This window comes from Macrotis lagotis, chromosome 1 (genome assembly GCF_037893015.1).
Source record: "Macrotis lagotis isolate mMagLag1 chromosome 1, bilby.v1.9.chrom.fasta, whole genome shotgun sequence".
Taxonomy (NCBI): Eukaryota; Metazoa; Chordata; class Mammalia; order Peramelemorphia; family Peramelidae; genus Macrotis; species Macrotis lagotis.
The window spans coordinates 487,247,835-487,269,476 of NC_133658.1; positions in this window are offsets into that span (position 1 = coordinate 487,247,835).

Consider the following 21,642-nt stretch of genomic DNA (forward strand, 5'->3'; position numbering starts at 1 on the left):
CACTTAGTAAAATAAGCCTCTGGTGCTCAAGGATACCAGGTGATGATAGTTTACAGTGCTCCCACACACACACAACAGTCCTTTTCAGTGATGTGATCTAAGGAGAAGTGTTACTACTCTCCTGAGCTGAGCTCTGGTCTGTGAGCTACCAAAAGCACTCTTTTCTGCCCTGGAATTAGAGGAAGGTCCCTGTTTCACTTTGACTGTGTGTGATAGTGCTCTTCCTCATCCTAGGACTGCCACCCAGGACTGCAAATCAGGTCTGACAAAACAACAGAGTCCTGCCTTAGTGCTAACAGGGACCCCTTTAACATACTTCTGAGCAATTGTTCGACCCCCTACCATCTGTGGACTGAGAACCTAAGAAGTAACAGCTGTCTCTGCTGATTCTGCTCCTGATTTGCTGGCAACAGATCTGCATTGCCACAGCTTGTGGTGAACTGCTCTTCTCTCCCACCCTGATGCAACAGATTTTTCTGCTGACCTTCTAAGTTGTCTTGGGCTGGAAAATGGTTTCCTCTTTCTTTTTGTGGGGTTATGCTGCTCTAGAATTTGTTTAGAGTCATAATTTAAAGATATTTGGAGCAACCTGGGGAGACATTTCAGAGAAGTCCTTATCTTTACTCCACCATCTTGGCTTTTCCTCTTGTCATAGAAATCTAGACAAATCTTTGCCCTTTTTAGGAGTGTTTGCTTACTAGAGATTCCTCCACTGTTCCCACTTATTCAGAAAGTATAATTTCCAAGGCACTGGGAATTATTCTTCCTTTCTCAAGTACTTTAGTATAGGTGCATAATCTTGTTCTCTACTCCAACCTCTGAGTGACATAAATACACTTGTTGATGTCCACTCAAATACTCTAGGAGTTTTTTAAAAAGTTTATTTATGGGGCAGCTAGGTGGCACAGTGGATAGAGCACCGGCCTTGGAGTCAGGAGTACCCGAATTCAAATCTGGCCTCATATACTTAATAATTACCTAGCTGTATGGTCTTTGGGCAAGCTACTTAATGCCATTGCCTTGCAAAAAAAAATTATTTAAGGAAGTGGGGTTAAGTGACTTGCCCAAGGTCATACAGCTAGGCAGTTATTAAGTTTCTGAGGTCAGATTTGAACTCAGGCCCTCCTGACTCCAGGGCCAGTATTCTATTCACTATACCACCTAGCTGCCCCATACTCTGGGATTCTAATTCTTCAACTTCCTCAATTTTTTATGTCCTATGCTCCACCTTAGTCCCACTAAGTGATAGTTTTACTATCACCCATAACTTTTCAACTTCTGTCATCCAGAACTCTGAAATTCCTCTATCTGGTGATAACTTTCTAATTTTCCAGGTCCTATTCTTTCTCTGTTGCCCTGACCATTCCTGAATCTATTTCTTATCTTTAATGTAAAGGTCATTTATTATAGCTGTAGTACAGTTGGATGGATCACTAAACCTGGAGTCAGGAAAACTTGAGTTAAAATCTGGACTCAGACACTAGTTATCTGAATGACTTTAGGCAAGACACTTGAACTCTGTGTGACTCAGTTTCCCCTTCTAAAAATTGGGAAATAATAAAAGTAGCTGCCTCACAGGGTTATTATGAGAATCAAATAAGATAATATGTATGAAATGCTTAGTATAGTGCCTGGCAGATAATATCTGTACAATGCTTTGTTAGCTGTAAAGTACTATGTGGGGATCAGCCATTATTATTATTTATTATGATCTTGTCACTCTACTTCTCCCTTTTCTCTCTTTCCATTATTCTTGCTCTGGTCTCAGTTTCCTCTTATCTCAGTTTGGAATCTTTGATTACCTAGTTCCCATATAACTCTATCACCTACTTTTAGATCTCTTGCATTTGTTCTATTGCCACTCATACCTTGTAAAACCCCAATACTGGTGGTTTCCACCTTCCACCTTCCACCTTCCACCATCTACCTTACCTATTCCTATTCATGTATTACTGAATGACATTAGAGGAAATTGAACAACTGTGTTGACTTGGTTCATTACAATTTGTGATCTAGTTTAAATTGGGTCCTCATTATTGAGCTACAAATATGCAAAGATATAGGTGATTGTTGTGTATGAGGAAAAAAATTAAGTCAGTTTGACTGGAATGTAGAGTATATGAGGAGGATTATAAAAGTAAAATCTATTTAGAAAGATATGCTGGAGCTAGTTTGAAAAGAACATACAACATTGTCTGATTTCTAACCTTACCACTTAATTGAAATTGTTCTCTCCAAGATTACTAATTATCTCTTAATTGTTCAGCCTTTTCTATAGCATCTAACCCCACCTTAATCTTGAATATTCTTTCCTCCCTGCTTTACTTTTTTCTCCTGGTTTTAACTCCTACCTATCCAATTACTCATTTCAGTCTCTTTTTTGCTGAATCATTATGCATGTCCCTTCAACTAATTATGGGTTTTCTTCCAAAACTCTGTCCTGGTTTCTCTTTTCTTCTTTCCCTTTACCCTTTCTTATCAAGTCTCATGGATTCAGTGATCATTTCTATGTCAATGTCTACTCCCTAGCTTCCTGTATCACTACCTGCTTTCTGAATGACCTCTAACTAGGTGTCCTATAGGCATCTGCAAAGCAAAATGTACAAAAATGAACTAATTTCCTTCTCCCTTTAATCTACTCTTGCTCCAAAATTCTTCATTTTTGTTCTTAAGTACCATCAATTTTCTAGGTGCTCACGATGTGAATGACATCATGTTAATGAAGGACAAACAACAATGACAAATGAATGTAGAATAAGAGACATGTATTTTAAAATTTATTTTCCTTTATTGACATTACATTTATTTTTCATTTACGAAATAAGACAAACATTTTCATAATAGTAGAATAAAAAGACAATTGCAGATCAATTGTGTACAACCTGCTATTCCTTTTAAATATTTAATAAAGTTTTCATGTAACTTTCTATTTTTTCTTTTTTCTTCCATCCCCCTCACTCTAGAGATGGCTACCATTAGACACAAATATGTATTTTATACAAAATCATTCTATATATATTCTTCTATTTATCAGTTCTTTCTGTGTATGCAGATAGCTCTTTCTGGTCTATTTATTTATTTTTAACATTCATTTTAAATTTGAGTTCAAAATTCTCTCTCTCCTTTCCACCTTCTCCTGCACCCTCTGAGAAGGCAAACAACATGACATCAATTATACATGTGAAATCATGCCAAACACATTTTCATATTAGCCATATTTTTTAAAAAGAAAGAAAATTTTTTAAAAAAGCAACATAAGAAAGACATGAGTTGGGGCGGCTAGGTGGTGCAGTGGATAAAGCACCAGCCCTGGAGTCAGGAGTACCTGAGTTCAAATCTGGTCTCAGACACTTAATAATTACCTAGCTGTGTGGCCTTGGACAAGCCACTTAACCCCATTGCCTAGCAAAAACCTGAAAAAAAACCCATGAGTTAAAATCTCTGTGTCCCAGTTTCTACATCTGCAATATGAGAGAAAGACTCAACGACTTTTTTCAATTCTAAGGCTGTACTCCCATGATTCTGTGATCCTGTGACCTTCTTTTAATTTTAAAAAAAATCAATCTTTCTAAACTTCAGTTTCTTTATCTGAAAAAAGGGGGGATATTTACTAGATAATCTCTAAATTCCCTTGTATGTTTAAATCTGAGATCCTATGAGATCCTTTTGTCTTGAAATATTTATTAAAGTGTTTTTGAAAAATTTAAAAAAATTAGAAATCACAATTTCCCTGAGTCTTGATTTCATTTGTAAAATGAATGAGCTGTAATAAATGATGACCAAGATCCCTTCCAATATTAACATTTTGTGATTCCATGAGTTAGTGTTGTTTTACAGTGATACAAATTATAGGGTTGAACTACCATCATAAAGAATTCTAATAAACTGCCTTTAATATCATATAATTTCAGTGGCAACAGTTAATTGTTGAGCTCCTTAAATCTCTCAGAATGAAAAAGGAAAATACTGATTACTTCACCAGATAGCTTGGGCTTCTTGTCCTTGCTCAACTTATTGGCAGCATTACTGACAGGTGAAAATGAGGTTCTGAAACAATAATATTTCAGTTTCAGGGAAAATCCCTTACTATTATGTCAAGCCTCACCTTTCCTCCTCTCATCCCCTATGCCTGACTTTCTCCCACACTATGGGGTTACTAATGAATGGAACATTGAATCACAGCCCAACAAATCAAGATAACAAAGTCCTATCTCTGGCAAAGCAATTCACCTGAGAAAACATAGGAACATTTTCCCTTTCTGCTTCAAATATGTTTCAAATTCTGCAGTGCCTGGAAATCTGACTTAAGGTAAAATGTTTATACCCCAATTAAGTAATTTAGTATCTGCTGAGTCAAAGCCAACTGATTCAGAGTCATTTCATTCAACATGTTCATTTGCTTCTTGCCAGGTAAAAATAAACCAAAAAAACCCCATAACTTTTTAAACTCCAAAGTTCCATATCCCATTTGTAATGTTGTTTGCTTTTTTCCTTCAATAATTTAATTCAATTCAACAATTTTCTTTCTTAGATTCCTACTCTAGGTGGACAAAAGGATAAAAAATCATAAGCTAGTACTCAGGAAGCTTATAAACAAATATGGCATGCATACTATGCTAATGGACAACTCAGGTGGCATAGTAAAGAGTTCAAGTCTGTTCTTAAACACTTACTAGTGACTGGATGACCCAAATTACTTAATCCTGTTTGCCTCAGTTCCTCATCATTGCCAAGAAAGCCCCAAATGAGGTGATTAATAGACACAATGAAAAAAACAAACCAATATATACTGTTTTTTATTTTATTTTTATTGATATTTTATTTTTCCAAATACAGGTTATGAAAGTTTTTCAACATTCATCCATATAACTATGTATATTTTTAAGTTGAAAAATTTCCTTCCACCCTCCTTTCCTACACTCTTTCCCTCAATGGCGAACAGTCAGGTTAATATTTTACATACAACTTTGTGTTAAACATATTTACAGAGTAGTCATTTTTGATAAGAGGAATTAAGATTAAGGGAAAGAAATATATAGTAGATATTTTTTTAAAAGTGAATGTAGGGGAGGCTAGGTGGCTCATGGAGTCAGGAGTACCTGGGTTCAAATCTGGCCTCAGACACTTAATAATTACCTAGCTGTGTGGCCTTGAGCAAGCCATTTAACCCCATTTGCCTTGCAAAAACCTAAAAAAACCCCAAACAAAAAAATAAAAAAGTGAATGCAGTGTTCATCAGATTTTGAAGGATTTTTTGTTTTGTTTTGTTTTGTTTTCTTCCTCTGGAAGGGAATAGCATTGTCCAGACTTGATCTAATATAGTTGTCCTAGCTTTCTGAACTGCTGAGAGCAGCTGCATCCATTAGGGTTGATCATCTCACAATGTTGTCATTAATGTACGCATTGTTCTCTTGGCTCTATTACCTTCCCTCAACATCAGATCCTGTAATTCCTTCCATCTTCTCTGGAGTCCAACCACTTATGGTTTCTTATAGAGCAATAATATTCCATAGTATTCATGTACCATAACTTGTTTAGCCATTCCTCAATTGATTGGCATCCCCTCAATTTCTAATTCTTTGCCACTACAAAAAGAGCTGCTATGAATATTTTGTAATATATGAAAATTTTCCCATTTTTTTATGATTTCTTCTGAATATAGGCTAAAATTGGAATTGCTGGGTCAAAGGTTATGAACAGTTTTATTGCTCTTTGGGCATAGTTCCATATTGCTCTCCAGGATAGTTGTATCTGTTCACAACTCCATCAACAATGCAGTAATGTCCTAATCCTCCCACAACCTCTCCAACATTGATCATTTTCTCTTTTTGTCATCTTAGCCAATCTGTAAGGTATGAGGTGGAACCTCATAGTTGTTTTAATTTTAATTTTCATTTTAATCAATGATTTGGAACATTTTTTAATATGAATATATACAGCTTTAATTTCTTCATTTGAAAACCATCTAATCATATCCATTGATCATTTATCAATTGGGGAATGACTTGCAAATTTGATGTAGTTCGCTATATATTTTAGAAATGAGACTTTATCAGAACTTCTAGTTATGAAGATTGTTTCCCAGCTTTCTGCTTTCCTTCTAATTTTGGCAGCATTGATGTTTTTAGGACAAAAACTTTTTTTAATTTAATACAGTCAAAAACATTTATTTTACAGTTTAATAATGTACTCTATTTCTTGTTTAGTCATAAATGTCTCTCCTTTCCATAGATCTGATGGATAGAGTAGTTCCTGGTTTATTAATTTATCTATGATGTCACCCCTTTATGTCTAAATCCTGTACTCATTTTGACCTTGTTTTGGTATAGGGTATGAGATGTGGGTCTATGCCTAGTTTTTGCCATACTATTTCCCAGTTTTCCCAATAATTTTTGTCAGATAGTGAGTTCTTATCCCAGAAGCTTATATCTTTGGGTTTGTCAAACAGTAGATTACTGCATTCATTTACTACTATTTGTTTTGAACCTATCCTAATTCACTGATTCATTACTCATTTCTTAACCAGTACCAGGCAGTTTTGATGACTGCTGCTTTGTGGTATAGTTTTAGATCTGGTAGAGCTAGGCCACCTTCCTTTACAATTTTTTCATAAGTTCCCTTGATATTTTTGACCTTTTGTGGCTCCAGATGAATTTTGTTACTATTTTTTTAGCTTGGTAAAATAATTATTTGGTAGTTTGGTAGGCCACTGAATAAGCAATTTAATTTGTGTAGGATTGTCATTTTTATTATATTAACTCAACCTAATCATAAGCAATTGACATTTTCCCAGTTATTTAGATCTGACTTTATTTGGGTGAGAAATACTTTATAACTGTGCTTATACAATTTCTGTGTTTGTCTTAGGAGGTATATTCCCAAGTATTTAATGTTGTCTACAAGTTACTTTAAATGGAATTTCTCCTTCTATCTCTTGCTCTTGGGCTCTGCTGTTCACATATAGAAAATGCTGATGATTTATGTGGGTTTATTTTATATTTTAAGGAAGGCAACACAGTAGAGTAGGGATTGATTCAGGTGACCTGAATTCAAATCTTACTTCTGGAGCTTATTCCCTGTGTGGAAAGTCATACTTCACCTTGCTATGCCTCCATTTCCTCATCTGTAAACCTAGAGAATTGAAAAAGATGACCTTCAAGGACTCCCTTTTAGTTTTAACATTCCGTGAATCATTGTTTTCTTGCAATCAGTGCCAGATTGGTGTCCTGAGAATCATTTCTTTTGTTGAATGATGAACTCCCTATTTCAACTGGTTTGGTAGGAAAGAGGGGTGGATATGAAGTTAGAGGACCTTAATTCTTATCCCAGTTCTGTTCTTGGATGAGACCCTAAGCCCCTCTAGACCCCAGTTTCCTGATGTTCAAAATGAGGGATTTGGATGGTGTAGATAGTCTCCAAAGTTCCTTCCAGCTCTTAATGTATGAGCATGATCATAAAATGAAATGTAATGGGGCAAAGGAATGAAATTGGAGGAGGAAGAGAAAGCTTTTGACCATAATGGTCAATGAAGGCTACATATATAGTGAAGATTCATTACTCAATGTTCCCTCATTGAGGGGCCAGTAGAGCAGAGGAACCAACCTTTGTCCATAAGCTTCTGCCTTCCACCCTACTGAAAATCAAAGACTTTTTTGAAGAAGAGTGGGAGGAGGTAATGCTAGAAATATCTTTTCTTGTGAGCCACATCTAGATAGAAAAATGCAGGCATACAGAAACTACATGGGCAAAAACAAAAATACTCCACCATCCTTACATTAAAGGTAGGTTGGATATATATTAAGAAAGATAATAAATTCAAGTCTGAAGGATGTATGTTTTATCCAATACACTATTACTCTGTGGAAGGTTTTAGAACAAAGGAGGGACATGGTCAGCTCTGGACATTAGTAAGGTCATTTTGGCAGCTGTGTGAAGGATGTATTAGAAATGAAAGAGACTGGATTTGAAGCATAAGCATGCAAACACGTTTCTTAGGGTAGAAATATAGGAAATGTGATTAATTTTTTTAAAAGTTTAATATTTATTGAATACTCTATCATAAAGTCATTGATTTTTATTCACCAAAAAAGGAAGTTCAGTTTAATAAAATTTCAGTATAACACAATAATCTACGAGAAAAGTGAATCATGAGATTAAACTGCAGAACCACTTTTAAAAAATTAATCAAGGTTTTCCTTTGGCATAACTAACACACCCTGTGTCAAAATGCCTATGGATTGGAGTTTTCTAAATGTAGATGCTTGAAGTCCAGATCCTAAAGTGATGAATACTGCAGAAGGCTATAGAGTACCTACCATTATATCTCCCCAAAGATTTAGGAGCCCATACATTGGAATGGTCTGTGTGGCTATTGAAAAGTCAAGAGCAGGGGCGGCTAGGTGGCAGTGGATAAAGCACTGGTCCTAGAGTCAGGAGTACCTGGGTTCAAATCCGGTCTCAGACACTTAATTACCTAGCTGTGTGGCCTTGGGCAAGCCACTTAACCCCATTTGTCTTGAAAATATCTAAAAAAAAAAAAAGTAAGGAGCACTGGAGTCAAGAGCTCAGCCTGTAAAGGCCCCACAGCATTTCAGAAGCTCTGGCCAAGAAGGGAGATAACGTGAGGGTTCTAGCATCCCAGAGCACATGGTGAAAGAGAGCAGCCCTGAAGACAAACTCAGTAAGTCATAGCTTTTTCTAGGTCCTGATGGGAGGAAGTAAAGCTCCTTAAATTCTTTCTCAACTCCTTTAAAGCAGAAATGTCAGATAAGGGCAATATGGCAGCAATACTACTGAGTTTGACCTAAACTAGGTTAAAAAGTAGCTGTATCCATAAAATAGAAAATAGATAATGTTAATATGTGATTTTCTAAGTCAAAATGTAGCCAGCAGGAATCCTTACTACAGTTTAGTGGTTCTATTTCTATTTGAGTTTGGCACCACTTCTTTTAAAAGTGTTTCTACAAGCTTATTTCCTCAGTGACCAACCCATTCCCAAATTTGTTGTTGTTAAGTCATTCAGTCTCTTTGTGACCCCATGGACCATAGCAAGCCAAGCCCTTTTATCCCCCATTATCTCTCAAAATCTGATCAAATTAATGTTTGTTGCTTCCATGACTCTGCCATCCCTTTTTCCTTTTGCCTTCAATCTTTCCCAATATCACAGTCTTTTCCAATGAGTCCTGTCTTTTCTTTATGTGAACAAAGTATTTAAGCTTCAGCTTCAGTATTTGATCTTCCAGGAAATACCCTGAATTAATTTCTTTAAGTATTGACTGGTTTGATCACCTTGCTGTCTAAGGAAATCTCAAAAGTCTTCTCTGGCACCATGATTCAAAAGTGTTGATCCTGATGCTCAATTTTCCCAAACTTACTGCAGTCATTAACAACTCTATTTGTTAGCTTGATCTATTAACTTCATTTACTAATATTCGCCATTCACTAATTCCATTCATCTCAGAAATCTTTGAGTGCTTTGGCAATTATTTTATACAATTCTATACTTTTGTTTTTGTTTGTTCACTTTCTTTAGAGCATTTTTTTCATGTGTGTCCACACTTTCTGTTTAGATGGTGAGCTCCTTAATATTTTTTTTATCCTTCTATCACACCCATTGCGGTGGTATGAATTCAACAAATGGCTCATTATACCATAGTATCATATAGTTAGAACTGGAAAGGAACTCAAAGGTCATTTAGTCCTGTCCCCTTATTTTTGGATAAGGAAATAGGCCTAGGGAGGTTAAACAACTTGGTCAAAATTACAAGCTAATTAAATGGCAGAAGTAGGATTGTAACCCAAACTCTGTGACTCCATATCTAGCCCTCTTTCCACTGTACAAATTGACCTCAATGAGGAAGGTCTTCTCTAATTATAGAACTAATTCTTGAGGCATCAACCAGGTGCTAAAATTAAAAAACAAAACAAAACAAAACAATGACCCATTGAATATTAGGATTGGAATAGAACCTTTAAAGATTGTCTGATTAAATTCTCTTATTTTACAGATGAGGAAATTGATGCAAACCTAATACTAGGTCTGATGCTCTATCCTCTAGGTCCCATAGCTACTCATAACACATTGCCTTGTAGACCAATATATCTTTGTCTCCTTTGCTGGCCTGGTTCGTCTGGCCAAAAAAAAAAAAAAGCATTTTCTTGGAGTTAGAAGACCTGAATTAAGAGTTCTGTCTTGATTATTAACTAGCTATGTTACTTTGTTTTTTAAATAACATTGTATTTTTCCCAATTACATGAAAAATAATTTTGACATTCATTTTATTGGGTTAGATTTTTGCAAGGCAAATGGGGTTAAATGACTCCCAAGGCCACACAGCTAGGTAGTTATTAAGTGTCTGAGGCCGGATTTGAACTCAGGTACTCCTGACTCCGGGGCCAGTGCTCTATGCACTGTGCCACCTAGCCACCCCATTTGTTTTTTAAAATGTTGAGTCTCTCCCCTTCAATGGTAAGCAGTTTAATATAGGCTATACATATGCAATCATTTAAAGCATTACCATATTAGTCATGTGAAAGAAATCAAATGCCAAAACACAAAACAAAATAAAAACAAAGTGAAAAGTAATCTGTTTCAATTGGCATTCAGACACCTTCTCTGGAGGCAGAGAGCAAATTTTTTTTTAGTCATGAGTTTAGATTATTGTAATACTGAGAATTAGCTATGTGACTTTGGACAAATCTCCCTTAATATTTAGTAAGGTCATGTATTTGGAAACAGAAGGAATTATATTGACTAATAATAGGATCCTAGAAGGGACTCAAAGGGACTCATTCAACTCTTTCATTTTCTAGATGATAAAACTGGGGCCCAGAGAGATGAACTGATTTGTTTAAGGTCTGAGCTATATGATTAGCTCCAAATGGGTTCTTAGCCTCTAGAGAAGTCCTCATGCTTTACATAACTCTTCATTATTCAGATATTCAGTTGTCATCTGGTAGATGGAATCTACTTCTAAAAGTAAGATGAGATCTCTTGTCACTCAAATAAAAGCACCCTGGATGAAATGTGAACATTTGCATTTAATGTAACCTCTTTAATCCAGTAATATCAATCAAGATGCCTTCCCAGAAATGGTTTGAGCTTTTGGGAGGTGGCAATTAAGCAAATCCTGCTACCAAGGAAGTTGACTACCAGGAAAGGAATGTTGTCAACATCATTTTCTTATATAAAGTAACATGATGTCTCTATTTCTCAACTATATCCTTACTAGGTATATAGGGTGACAAATGACCTTGGGGAGCCCCATAGAAAATAAAAATAGGGAAGGGAAGCAGCAGAAATTGTTTAATGAAAGGGATGTTAAACTGGACTTTGGACACTGGGTCTTGGCTGGCTTCCTGCATGACACAGGACAAATCATTCAATTTCTCTATGATTCCATTTCTCTGTAAAATTGTTGAGTTATTTATTAAGTGACTTCTATGTGCTAAGTACTGGGGGATATAGAAAAAAGGCAGAAGCAGTCTCAATCCTAAAGGATCTCAATTTAATGGAGGAGACAGCAAGTAAATAGCTGGCCTCAATATATAGATCTAAGGATCATCCATATAGAGAAAATAATCTTTGAATTTTACAATTCCCCCCCCCCCAATCTCACTCCCCCCCTCCACTACAGAAGGCAGTCTGATAATCTTTACATTGGAGAAAATAATCTTAACTGAGTAAGAGCACATCTTAACCAATGAATTTTAATTATGTCTTGTACAAAATGTGAAAAGTCTTTGAAACCCATCTGATATAGTGAAATGATACCAGTCAAAGGGTATGTTCTAAATGGCTTGAGGGAGTTCACATTTTCCACTGTGGATCTTGTATAAATGCATCATGTTAGCTGAAATGTTTTTTTCCCCTAGACCCTGGCACAAATGTGGTTTCCCAAGACATCTTTGAACAGGAGTTACCTATGTCCAAGTCTCTTCCATTACTCTTCTCTTCCCTTTTGATTAGAAGATGACCTTCTAGGTTCAAAGTCTCTAGAATGTCATACTTTTCATCTTCTCATCAGCTTCTAAAGGTAATCTCCAGGCCAGCTAGTGGTAATGTCCATATTGGTAGTCAAAAATAGATAGAAGTAGATTCATCATGCCTAAGCGTAACTTCTAGAGGGAGGGAGGAATGAATTCTAGCAACATGGAAATGTGAGTTATTATGTATCCATATGTGCTTTCTAGGTCCACTCTCCCTTGAAGTGTATATGGACTTATAGATAGTGTATCACAGATTTTTTTGGGGGGGATGTTTTGTATCAATTATTCATATTGAATCACCTTAATATATTTCTTTCTAATAAGGATGGCTAAATTTCTTTCTAAAAAAGGACCTTAAGGCTAGCTAAATGATTCTCAACTGATAAATTTGAGGGCAAGCACATCAAATCAATGATATCACAAATATAACTATATAAATATTTTCTCATTTGATCCTCACAACAATGCCTGTGAAATAGGTACTGTTCTCCCTTTTATAATTGAGGAAAGAAGTTAAATGACTTGCCCAAGGTCACACAGCCAGTAAGTGTCTCAGGCCAGATTTTAACTGAGGTCCTCCTGACTCCAGGTCTCTAACTACTGCACTACCTTAGCTATCTTATATCTCTGGTTAAAGTTTAAAAATAGTGGTAGGTAGTCATATCAAAGAAAAGCTTTCCTGGGTACCTTGATAATGTACTCTTGTATACAAAAAGAAATGAACTGATATGATCATGCAATTAAAAAAATTCATTTGACCTTAAAGAATGCCATTTTTAATATGGAGACCTTATACATCAAGTAATTTTTTTTAATATGGAGACTTTATAAATCAAGTAATTATTGATCTTCCTGACATTGTACATATAAAAACTTAAGACATGTCTTTCTTTCCATTAAGCATCCTAAAGAGAAATGGGGACTCATGCCTTTTGGAACTAGTATTCTTGAATCCCCAAAGAAATCTGCGTAGTCACTCAATATGATATTATATGGCATAAAGGAGACTGTGGAAAATGATTACCCACAAGTTTTCTTGTCACTGCACAGAGAAAATTATATGCAGAGTTCAGTGTTCCTGTTCAATGCTGATAAATCATCGTTAATCAATTCAATAAGAATTATACAATTCTGGTCACTGGATAGATGACATATTAGAAATTCCTCCATGTTGTCTGTTTGATCCAATCTGATTCAGTTCCTTTTGTCTAGCTATAGGCTTCACCTTTGAAGCCTTCTATTGCTTAATAACCAAGAAGGAATATTTCTTCCCATCCCTGCATTTATTTCTCAGGAAATAGGCAGAGGAGTTCAGTCAGGGCTTATAGGGTGAGGATAGACCAAATGAATCTTTTTATGATCTCCAGCTTGCAAAGGGATGATGGGAGTTGATGTGAGCAGGAATTTTTTTTAATTTAAAAAAAAATTTTTCCAATTACATGTAAACATAGTTTTCAACAATCATTTTGGGTAAGATTTTGTTTTCCACATTTTTCTCCCTCCCTCCCCTCTCCACTCCCTTTGACTGTGAATAATCTGATAGAAGTTATACATGTACAACTTACATTACGCATATTTCCATATCAGTCATGTTGTGAAAGAAAAATCAGAACAAAAGAAAAAAACCATGAAAAGGAAAAACAAAACAAATTTTTAAAAGTTAAAAATAGAATGCTTTGGCTCCGTTGGTTCTCTCTTTCGATGTGGATGGCACTTTCCATCACAAGTCCTTTAGAATTGTCTTTGATCATTGTACCACTGAGAAAATCGAAGTCTATCATAGTTGATTGTCAGACAATGTTGCTATTAATGTATACAATATTCTCCTGGTTCTGCTTACTTCACTCAGTGTCACTTCATGTAAATCTTTCCAGGTTTTTTAAAATCCATCTCTTCATTATTTCTTATAGAACAATAGTATTACATCACATTCATATACCACAATTTGTTCAGTCATTCCTCAATAGAAGGGCTTCTTCTTAATTTCCAGTTTTGCCGCTACCAAAAGTTCTGCTGTAAATTGAGTAGTATTTTTTAAATTTATTGGCCCATTTCCCCTAATCACACAATTCTTATTAAATTGGTTGATCATCATCATCTCCCCAGGAGAATTCTGCTTCACACTCAGTTTGTTTTATATACTGATGAGAAAATTTGTTGGATGCTCATTTTTCACCATCTCCCTCATGAAATTAGATAAATACATATATGTATATATATAATTTTTTCTAGAGAAATAGTTGTCCATTTGGATTCAAGGATATTGCTTCCAAAAGGCACAAATTCTTCTATCCTTTTTGATTTCCAACATTTCTGTTTGTAATATGATTAGAAATATTTATAATTAACATTTCACTTAAAATTTTAAGTGCTTCACATCTGATGACTTTGAGCTGGCAAAGTATATCATTTAGTTTAAACTACATCTGTCCAGTGATCACTAAGTGGAGAGATAGTATACAAAACAAGGTGCCTGAATATCAAATCCAGAGCTTTTTTCTATTGTCTCATATTTCTGACTCTCACAATAATCCTGGGACATAGATACAATTATTATCCAAATTTTTACATATAAGGAAACTAAGATTCAGTGATATTTACTCAGCACCACACAATTAGCAAGTGCTGCTTGGGGAATACAGGTCTTTCTGATTCCAGGTCCAGTACTTTATTTGCCATACTGCTTACATATACATATGTGTGTGTGTGTGTGTGTGTGTGTGTGTGTGTGTGTGTGTGTGTGGTCCTGGAATCAGGAAGACCTGAGTTCAAATGTGTCTTCAAATATTTACTAGCTGTGTGATCCTGGGCAAATCATTTAACTTTGTTTACCTCAGTTTCCTCACATATAAAACGAATTGGGAAAGGAAATGGCAAATCATTTCATTATCTTTTCCAAGAAAACCTGAGTTGGGCTCATGAAGACTTGGATATGACTTAACAACAACAACAACAACAAATGTTTTGGTGTTAAAAAATCTGAGGGAGTAAGTACAAGACTTATTTTGTACTTTTTTTTTCTTTTCCCCCTTATTGCTTTCTTGTGAGTGATTTAATCATAGTGAGAAGCTTCACTGAGATTCCAAGGTAATAAGGGACCTGAATTCTCCACGATGGTGAAACCCTGATTCATAGACTTGAGGCTGTGCCATTTATCTGTCCTCCACAGAAAAAGCTTTCTCTGTGTCATGTTATCCATTTAAATATTACTTGTGGAATTCCCCTAACTATTAAGAGAAATGATTAATATAAATTCATTTATGTATGTTTTTACACATGTAGGCATACAAGCATTTCTTTTTATTGCTTTTTGTCTGGTCTAATAAAATATTTGCTGGGGGAAATTCCAACTATTAAAAAAAAACCGAAATCACAGACACCTCTTTTGCCAGAAAAATCAGCAGTGACTTGAGTTAAAGATGGCTTGTGATAGAAATGCCTCATTTAATTCATTTTAGATTTCTTCCAGTTTCCATTTCAGGAAATGAATGCATAGTTGCTTGCATTCTGGACATCAAATGGATACCATATGCATTTCAAATTGGCTTTGACATTGTACTTTTCCTCCAAGAAGTTCAAAATAAAATGTTATTTTTTTGGTTTTAAAAAGCTGAGGGAGAGTGAGATCAAATGAAATCAGAACCTGACTAGATAGGCAGAGCTATTTCAGGAAAAAAAAGTGACAAAGTAGACTCACTAAGGCTGTGATAGCTTCTGCATAGACTGACTCAAAAGTCTTAATACAGTCTTTTTTTAGTTTTTGGCAAGGCAATGGAGTTAAGTGACTTGCCCAAGGTCACACAGCTAGGTTAATTATTAAGTGTCTGAGGCTGATTGAACTCAAATCCTCCTGACTCCAGAGTCCGTACTCTACTCACTGAGCCACCTAGCTGTCCCTTAGTGCATAAGTGCTTTAAGCCATAGAAGACTTGCTCTACAACCACTGGGACACCCAGTATTGTGATGGATCTATGAATAATCCATTTAATAATTTAAATTTAAATCCATCTGTGCTTTCTTATCTTATCCATGATCTTCAGTAAAACTTTCTCAAGGTCCAAGGTCCAAATGTTCTGAGGAACTCTGTCAAGAAATCTTGACATTGCTTTACAGCGCATAGTTCTGTCCATCCTTTAGTGATATGACCAGTCCACTGCACCTCTTCTGGACATCCATGTAGAGGAGAGGTGCTTTCCAAGGTCCATGAATTAATTTTTAAAAACATTTAAATAAATATTTCAATCTAATTGGTGCCTTTTATAATCCTATCTATTTTATGCATTTAAAAAATTGTTCTGAAAAGAGGTTTATAAATATCACCAGACTGACTGACAAAGGAGGCTCATAATAGAAAAAAGTTAAAGATCCTCTGATCCATAGAGGCAGATTACTCACATTGACTGTGAACCTATTCATTACCTTTGGAGAATCCATAATTTTAATTCTTTAGGCTGATTGTCCATGACTTGAAGAATATAGCATCAACAGAACACTGATGCTAATGTGATAGACCTTTGGAAATCATTAAGAATACTGCAAAATATACCAAATACAATCCAGCCCTCTCTACTCCAACTTTTCAATAACAGACTCAGTAGATCATCTTCAATAGCCATCTAAATTATTTGGGGGTGCTGATGAAGAAGCTTGGTAGGTTTTCCATCCAAGGCAATTTATTCTTTAGACCAGAGGTCAGCACACTAGGACCTGACAGACAGAATTTCTGGGTAATAATCAATTTATTAATTAGCCTAGCAAATGTTGTTGTGGTTTGTCCTTTGTTCTTAAAGAACATTTCAGTAGGGAGGTGATTCAATGACATGCAAGTGAATTGGATTTAAGTGAGGTAAGGTTGTACTAAGTCACCAGCCTCACTCTCTTCTCCAGAGCCATCTGGGTCCAGTGACTAGATATGAATCAGAGTGACTGAAGATGACCTTGGATGCAGTGGGTGATTAGACTTTTTGAGCTGAGGGTTTTAACAGCAATGCCCATTCAGTGATTAAGGCTAGGTAAGAAAGAAATAAGACAGAGAGATAAAGAATAACCATTTTTACCTATTTCAAAAAAAAATTAAACTGGGAGGGCAGGACCCTCAGGGTTTCTGGCCAAAATGAAAACAATTGCTATTTACATTCACTCTGAACCAATCAGGATCCAAAAATGACAAAGTGGGGCTTGGCCTAGAACTTATTGTTGGCCAATCCCTGAGAGCCAGAATGGGGTTATAAACCTCAAGTTATCAATAAATTGAGATCAGTGATCTCTCTCTCTCTCATAACCAAAGATGCTTGATAAAGATACTGAATGCCTTACATATTTTTTAGAAAAGACAATGTCCCTGACAAGAGAAGTCAACTCAAATTGGTGAACAATTAATGAGGGTTCATGCAATACAAAATACACTAAGAAAAATTCTCAGAGACTGGGTCTGAGCAAAACAGATAGTTGTTTATTGTCTTTCTCGAGAAAGAACAGACTCAAAGACATCACCCTGAAGGTGACTCAAAGAGCTGCCCTGAGTTGACAGTCAAGCAAGATTATAAGGCCTAACCTGATTCCCCTCTCCCTAGCCCCCTCTCCTCCAACATGATTGGTTAAGATTTTCAGAGTTACAATCTTAACTTGAAGAAATCTACCCGGTAACAAAGAGAAGAATAAAATGTTTTCACATAATATTACCTCACCATCCAGAAGGTGAGGATATCAGATTTCTAATGACCGTTTGTTGTCTGTCTAAATGAATTAATGTCTGAGTATGTAAGGTCTTCTAAGAAAATCTACTATCTTGTTATTTAAGCACTTATCATTAAAGAAGAGGTTTATGAGCTCCTTTGGAATGCAAGGTTTCCCCCAGAACAGTCTACAGTTCTCTCAGTAAAGATAGTTTTATCATCAAATAGGTGACAAACTAAAATGCAAGGTCTCTCTAGAAATAGTCCACTGTTTTCCCCCAAAAGAATCAGGAGGGTACCTGACTTGGAATGAAAGGTCTCTCTCCCTCTTTCTTCTAAGAATAGTCTAAGAGTAAGAGTCTGTCTTTGTTTTAATGATTCTTAACCCTGAGAGGACTTCACTAGGAATAATAACTTTTTTTAGGGTTTTTTTTTTGAAAGGCAATGGGGTTAAGTGGCTTGCCCAAGGCCACACAGCTAGGTAATTATTAAGTGTCTGAGCCTGGATTTGAACCCAGGTACTCCTGACTCCAAGGCCAGTGCTTTATCCACTGCACCACCTAGCTGCCCCGGAATATTAACTCTTAAGAAGGAATATTTCACTCAAGGGGACAGACAAATTAGCAAGAAGCTGAGCTAAAAGTCTTCAACTCCTCCTGCTGAGAACTTTCTGAACATGAGACTCAGTTGTCTCCAGCAATGTGGACAAAAGAATCCATATTTACCTTCATCTTCTAGAGGAATCATCTAAATTATTACAATGCTTCTGAAATATGACTGCTATTCATGCTTTTCCCCCAAAATGATTTGTATCCACTCTTCTGTCAAATTTCTTGAGATTCATCCTTTGATGACCTGAAAACTGTACCATTTCTAGGAAGGAACTTTTCTTGTTCTGTGCTTGGTATGGTCTAGTTGCTAGTTTTTTTTTTAATGCAATATTTACTTCCTACAGCAAGCACATTATGGACTACAGTATTAAAGTGATAATGTGGTTGTCAATGATTGAAAAGTCATAAAAGCTTTTCTAGATCTGAGCACCTGGGCAGGTAGGTGGTAAAATAGATAGGATGTTGAATTTGGAGATCTGAATTCAAATATTTCATCAGACACTTTCTAGCTATGTGACCTTGGGAAAACTGAATAACCCATCTCAGAGAGATTGTCAGAGGATTGTCTTGAAGATCAATTGAGATAACATAGGTAAATCACTATCAAACAGGTTACTGTGTAGTGTGAAAATAATGAGATAGACTGACAGAGAGATAAAGAGAGACAGACACAGAGAGAAAAAGGGGAGGGGAGGGGAGGGGAGGGGAGGAGAGGAGAGGAGAGGAATCCAGTCCATTTTGTTGGGCTATTAGGGGTCATAATTCCACCTTCAGAATTTATTCCAGTGGTTATTTGGAATTCAAACTTTTTGATACTTAATCTGGGTACCAAATGCCTTCAAATAACTCTTAAATTCTTCCAACTCAAGCCTTCATTCTAAGTTGCTTATTTCTCTCTCTCTCTCTCTCTCTCTCTCTCTCTCTGTCTGTCTGTCTTTCCTCTCTCTCACACTGACTGTGTCTCTCTTTCAGAGAGGCATAATGGTTGTAGAGGAAAAAACTATTATCCTTACTAGCTGCTTTATCATGAGAAAGTAAACTTTTCAAAGTCTTGGTTTTTCTCATCTGCATTTGAAAAATGAGAACTTTAAGAGATTGTCTATGAAAGTTTTTTCCCCCAATTTTCTGCTTTCTTATCTTGGCTGCATTGGTTATACATATAAATTTGTCAAATTTATAAGAATATAAATCATTCCCTAATTGATAAATGGTCAAAAGTTATGAGCAGGCAGTTTTTCAATGAAAAAATGATAAACAGAAATATGTATAGATGGTTTGATATATATGTATATGTATATATATATATATGTGTGTGCATGTAATATATATATAAAATGTATGTATATATGTATACATTGAGAATATTCCCCCAAAATGAAGAGGAATCCTCACCAGCAGTTTTGGCTTGTTGAAATAAATATGTATTCATTTTTCTAGAGTTTGTATTAATCATTACTAGAGGTTTTGACCTTAAGGAAGAGTAAAACAGAATTAGATTAACCAATACAGTTTATTGATATTTCTTTAAATTGTAGGCTTCTACTAGCTTGTATAACAGGAGCTGGTCTATGGTCAGTTTTTGCCAGTCTGCTTTCCAGCCTTCCCAACAATTTTTTTAAACAAAATAATGAATTCTGATCCCCAAAACTTAAATCTTTATATTTGTCAAATACAAGATTACTATAGTCCTTTACTATCTACTCATTTCTGCTGCTGTGCCTTTCTATTTCTTAGTTAATACCAGATAGTTTTGATATTTATTGCCTTATTTACTGTCACTCTAAAGTCTGATACTGCTAAATTTCTTCCCTTTCCATTTTTCCTTGACAATTGTTTTTTCAAATGAATTTTTGTCATTATTTTTCTAACTTGGTAAAATAAGTTTTTAATAATTTAATTGACATGACATTGAGTAAATAGATTACTTTGGTAAAATTTTCATTTTTATTAAATTGGTTTTGTGTGCTCTTGAACAATTAATATTTCCCCAATTATTTAAATGTGACTATTTCTATAAAGAAGGTTTTATAATGATGTTCATGTAGTTTCTGGGTCTGTTTTGGCTGGTATGCTCTCAGGTATTTTATACTACCTAGAATTATTTTCAATGGTCTAAACCAATGTTGAATAATACTAGTGTCACAGTATGGTTTTCCTGCTTATCTCATCTAATTAAATCTATTTTAACTTTGTCTTAGATCATGATTGCTAACCCTCCTTTTTTTTACATCAGCTGATTCTATTCCAATCTTTTTCTTTGACTCTGAGTATATCTTTTATTAAAATTTCTTATAAGCAACATATTATCAAATTCAGATTTTTAATCCATTCTATCAAGTTTCCATTTTATAGGTAAATTCATCCTGTTCACATTTAAAATCATAATTATTTTACTGTATATTTCCTTACTTGCTCCTTTTGTAATCAGTTCTTTCTTTCACACTTCATCTGTGGGAGCTAATAGATCCTTTTTATCTCTCCCTATCCAGTTTTATTTTTTAGAATCACTCATCTTAATCAGTTCAACCCAAATCAGTTTCTTTCAAATTACTCAAGTAATCATAACAGTCAAAAGAGTTACTGATAACATTTTTCACACATAAAAAAGTTTGACCTTATTGATTCCTTTATAATTGATCTTTAATATTTACCTTGTATTTCTCCCGGTTCTAATAGTTTGAATTTTCTATTGTTAGAATTATATTTAATTCTGCTGGATGTAACCCAGCTACAAACACAGCTCTTTTGCTCTTGGAAATAGTGTTCTCAGACGTAGGATTCTTCAATATAGAAACTGGTCTTATTTAATCCTACTTGTAGTTCCACTGTATTTAAATGATTTTTTTGTCATTCTTTGCAATATTTTCTCTTAACCTAGGAGCTTTTTTTAAATTTTATTTTATTTTATTTCATTTTTCATTTTTTTAATTTATTTTTTATTCTCATTTTGTACAAATTTTTTTTACATTAATAAAATATTCTTGTTTACAAGTAAACAAAATACCCCTCCCCCCATGAATATAGATAGACTTGCTTGGGCAGAAAAAAGTAAAGGGGAGAGAAAAAAATTAAAATTAAAAAAATAATAGTAATAATTGTAGGTATGGCCAGGTGGTACAATGGACGAATCACCAGCCCTGGAGCCACGAGCACCGGAGTCCATATCCAACCTCATAAACCCAATAATCACCCAGCCATGTGACATGCAAGCCACCCGATCACCACTGCCCTGCAAAAACCAAAAAGAAGAAAAAAGACCCAAAATAAAATAAAATAGTAATAATAGTGGGGTGGCTGGGTGGCAAACAGAGCATTGGCCCTTGAGCCAGGTGCACCTGGGTCTGAATCTGGCCCCAGACACCCAAAGA